Source organism: Apaloderma vittatum, unplaced genomic scaffold (assembly GCF_000703405.1).
Source record: "Apaloderma vittatum isolate BGI_N311 unplaced genomic scaffold, ASM70340v1 scaffold19464, whole genome shotgun sequence".
NCBI lineage: Eukaryota > Metazoa > Chordata > Aves > Trogoniformes > Trogonidae > Apaloderma > Apaloderma vittatum.
The window spans coordinates 42,133-47,178 of NW_009713451.1; the positions used below are offsets into that span (position 1 = coordinate 42,133).

General features: G+C 40.2%; 1 non-coding gene across 1 annotated transcript; it reads right to left on the reverse strand.

Moving 5' to 3' along the window:
- Nucleotides 1-3,029: 3,029 nt before the first annotated feature.
- Nucleotides 3,030-3,104, reverse strand: TRNAI-GAU. The gene has a single exon. It is a non-coding gene; the product is annotated as a tRNA-Ile (tRNA).
- Nucleotides 3,105-5,046: the final 1,942 nt, after the last annotated feature.

The following is a 5,046-nucleotide window of genomic DNA, read 5'->3' on the forward strand; positions in this document are numbered from 1 at the left end:
ACGTGCACTGTCATGTGCCCAGCGCTGGAGACACTTGTACATAAATCCTAATGTTGGGGTGGAAGGAAAATATGCAGAGAGTTTTATTGAAGGCAAAAGTCAACTGTCAAATGCAAGCTTGTCATAAGGTTATTTAATTAGAAGAGTTACTTAGTAACTTTTTAGACTTCTTGGCCTTATTCCATCTTCTTGTGTTCAAAGACATCCTCCTTGAAAGTGGTAGAAGGAAATAGTTCCCTTGTTTTTCAGTGGCTCAGTTTCTGGATCTGAAGATTAGCCTTTAACCCTCTTTAAAGATGTAAAGATTTTAAGTCAGTTTCACTTCTTGTTTTCTCGTTTTCTTTGAGAACATGGCAATTCATTTGCATGCTGCAGAAGAGGTCCAAGAAACGGCAACTTTAATTCCATTGTCTCAACCTGTCTTCACTTGCCTTATAAACTTGTGATAACCTTACGTTAGTGCTGATAAATGGGATGTAATGTTATGTTGTTTCATTGTGTCATAACCATGCAGGATCTGATCCAGCAAAACACCCAACTGCATATTTTTCTCCCCCTTTTTTTTCTCTCTAATCCAGGATAGCTCTCTTGGATCCTGTTTCTGTGTTGTTTTAATAGTTACCATTTTCCCTTCACTAATGAACTCCTGATGCGACAGCCACAGCAGTTTTGCCTTTACATATACTTAGATTTCTGATAAATGAGTATCCTTTTGATCTTGGTTACATTTACAGGTTTAAATATTTCCAAAACAAAATTAAGCTGAAAAGCTTGTAGTTCTAATTGCTTTCTCTTTCTGCTCTCTGTGCTTTAAGATGTGTATGAAGGCATGGGAGGTTTTCTTCCATTTTTCCCTTTTATCACAGCTGGTTCTTGCATTGCAGCTGAAAGATTGCCTACTGCTTTCTTCAGAACTATATAGATGGAGAACTGAAAATACCTGGGTTTTTGGAATACTTCAGTATGCTTAAGTTATTGGACACATACATTCTGAGTTCTGATTATTTATTCAATCCTTCAGTTTCCTTTCAATTATTTAACTCCAGTTTCTTGGACTTCCGGACTTTCTCATGCACATAAATACAATACTGAAACAAAGTACCACACTCTGCTTTTTTTTCTTTTTTTTTTTTTCCTTCTCATATGGAGAAACTTTTTTTTCTTTTTCTTTAGAGAATCAGTCTTAGAGCTAAGAGCAGGCAGTGATGAGCTGAATTTAAAGAGGATTAGGGACAGGACTTTGAAATGCAGGCTAATTCATCAGACACTTCTGATATTGTAGAATTAACAAGAGATGGCATTAAATCATGCCTGAGCATTTGTTGGAGTAATTGCCTTCTTTCAAGCAGAAAAATATGTAGTAGTTTTGAGTGATGGGTGGTTTAGTGTTGTAACTAAACTTGTAATCCTTTACTTGTAATGGGATCACCCCTTTCAGCACTTTTTTGCCTGCTACCCTGGCTGCTGCATCAAATACGTCAGACAATTTAGTGGTTCATCTTGTGGTTTAAAAAAAAGCCCAACCAATGAATTAATACATCCATACCTTGCCCCAGTTCCCTGTCAAGTCAGCCGAATGAGTCGGATCACCTGACCTGCCCCACCAGTGTCTATCCGGGGACAACTGGGGACAGTCCAGTGGTGAAGTGTGAACAGTGCCTTGTGGCAGCAGCTGACCTTTAAAGCAGCCGACTTGTCAGGGAAAGTGCCACCAGCTACATGCTCGCTTTGCAAAGCGTCACAGCAATTCAAGATTAGAGTGTCCTTCTGGGTTCTTTCCCTTACTGGACTAGTTGTTCCGTGGCATCTTTCGGCTGCTGTGAGTAAAATCAACTGGGATTGTTAGAACGGGTTTCGTCTAATCTCATCAGTTTTTTTTATGGTCTAACGTGCTCAGTTTACCTCTTGGATCTGAATTGGAGCTTGTATACTTGTATTAAGCTACTTGAATGTTCAGATTTCACATCTTGGAAAGGGGTCAAGTGAGAAAATTAATACAATAGTAATTCTCAAACAAGAGCTATGGACTTTGAAAGAAGCACAATGGGCAGATACTGTTTGTGCATGCCCTGCTTCTTTGGGACCTGTTGCCACTTTTTCCTACCTTGTCCCATTCCAGAAACCCATCAATTAAAACAGTCAAACACAAAAATCTGAAATATTCTCTGTAAATGTTATAAAGCATGTGAAAAGCAGTGGATATGAAATAGGCATGCTAAAATGAATGCTGCTACCTGACTGTGTGCCTCAAAACTCTTCTTACCCTGTGAGACATGGTGACTAAATGCTTCCTATAGGTGGACATACCAATAAGATACTTCTAACAAATTGCAAATGGTAGAGTTTTTGGTGTCTTCCTGACTCTTCTTTTTTACTGTTGAAGTTTTGAGGTTTTTTCGTGGCATAGATAGAACAGATCACATCACTCAGCTTCTTTTCATTGATGTTGATTTATGATTAATCTTGGATTTTTTCCCAATCTATTACAAGAGCAACGTAAACACCATTGCTGCTGAGTGTGCACTTATGGAACTATGTGTCTGCACTTTTGGAATAGGAGGCTGTTTTAAATATTACTTAAAACCCCCATGAATTAACTGTTGAAAAATGTCTAAATGTCTTACTTTGTCTCCTTCAATTTTTCCTTTTGGGAACTAAAACTAAGTGATAATAGATGTTATCTTGAATTCAAATAATAATTGCAAATGTTTTGTGATGCTTTATTTCCATAGGCTGTGGCGCGTTATGCAGACAAGTCAGATTTTCTTTTTTTTTTTTTTTTTGAGACATAAGTTTAACAGTAAATTCTAGATAGTGTTTCTGACTCCCTACTGCCATACTACAAGATGATTATTCCTTGCTTTCAAAGTTACTGGTGCATTTGAGAGTACCCTTCCATCAGTTCTAGTACCCTTAGGTGTTTCATAGAATCATAGAATGGCCTAGGCTGGAAGGGACATTAGAGATCATTTAATCCAACCTCCCTGTCATGGGCAGGGACGCCTCTCAACTAGATCAGGCAACTCCTGGGGACCGAATGGGGATCGAACCCATGACCTTGGTGTTATCAGCACCACGCTCTAACCGACTGAGCTAACCAGCCCCCTCTTCCTTCATCTTCCCACTCATCTCCTGTCAATCCACACTTATACATTTACACAGCTTCACGATTCATGAGGATTGAATAGAAAAAAAACAGCAAAGCAATTTAATGTCTCCTCTGCAGCATTTCTGTTGCATTTGTGTTCTTTGTGGGTGTTGAGGGTTAGGACTGGGCCAGCCACTAAATGCTGACAGATGCTCTCTAGCTTCTCTCCCTCCCCAAATGGGAAGGGAAATGAGGCTGAGACTTACAGATTGTTCCATTAAAGTTGTTTTAGCTTTCTTTCCCAATAATACTACTTAAAAGGGAATCATGAAATGTATACAAATATATACAAAATTGATACTGAACCCAACTCCCCAGCGACAGCAATCCCCACTGATACTGCAGAGCAGGTGGCACCAGGGAGGCACCAGGCTCAGCGGCAGAGGGGAGCTGGACACAGGAGCTGCATTCAGGAACTCGAGGTCAGGACCAAAGGCAGAAGACTGGTCAGAGTCCTCGGATGCTGGCCACTGATGAAGAGGACATAACTCCTGTAAGCCCTCAGCTTTATACTGAATGTGACTCTTTTTAGTCACCTGTCCTGTCTGTCCCTCACCAGAGGTGCAGGTTGTCTGTCCCAAAAGGACTACTTCTACATCCTGACCCCCCCCCAGCATGGCACACAAGATCCAGCAGTGACCTTTGTCACTTTAGGAATAAGTATAAGCAAGAGCCTTTCTGCATCCCAGTCCCTGGCAGTAACTGTAAACGTCAGGTGTTATCACTTCTGGTAGCAGGCACTGTCTGCAGAAACACGCTGTTAACTGCAGAAAAGTGCAGCCTCTTAGACTGAGCTGAAAAGTAAAATTGTTGAATTGGTTCTGTTTAGCTCAAACCATGAAGGACGCTGATATACGAGAGTATATGAGGGTTCTCCCTCACTTCTGCTTTTTCTGTGGAGAGGTGACAGTCTGTCCTGTGAGTTGGGGTGAGGTTCTGTTTGGCTTTCTGGTCCTTGGGCACTTCACAGTGGGTGCCAGGCCTGCTTCTTTCTGTCATAGTCTCTGCAGAAATTTTTGCTTTGTTGCTAGGACTTCTTTAGGTGTGGTAGACCTGGGTTAACTGATGTTGTTAGAAGTAGCCTCTGGCTAGAAGATTTGTTCTTATCTACCCATGCTTGATCTAAGTGGGGTGGGGTTATTGCACCGGCTTGACTGTCCTCTCTGATGTGACCCCTTCAGCTCCAGAAGACTTTTTTTCATTCTACATCAGAAGAAAATGAAGGGTGTGTTGTAGTTTGTTGGGTTTGTGGATTTTGTGGGTTTTTAGTTTCCTCTTTCTGAATGTGCTAGCACACCAATTTTGTAAGGCAAGAAGCATTTAGTTTTTTCTGCTTTCTTGGCAGTTGATGTAGTTGACCATTTAGTTTAGATACTGATTACCAGAGTGGATGAAATCTCTAAGTGAAAGCAAACATGGTTTATGAGAGGTCACCTGGAGCTGGCTGCTTGAATTCTCATGGAGCTAAAAGAGTGTTGTAGGTTTGGGGTTTTTTATGTGGGAGGGGTTTTTTTAATACCTTTAGGATCATGTTATATGATTACAGATGCTTACGAAAGAATTTATCATTTGTTGTAAAATACTGAAATACAGTCTAAAACTGCATGCCATTTGCAGACTAACCAGTTAACCCAGTGGGGTTTTGGGGGATGCCATGCTGTTACTTTTGGGTTATCTTCAAATAATTCCCTGAGATATTATTGCCAATAATACACTGAAATGCAAATGATCCTTCATATGTATGCTCTAAAGTATGTACTTTGCCTGAAGTAAAGGTGAAATTTACAGAGAAGGTTGAGTACTAAGGCATTTAATTTTGCCTGGAGACTACATCTTATAGTAATTGGCATTTTTAAAATGTTTTGAGTATATTCACTAAGAGTGTATCTAAATGTATT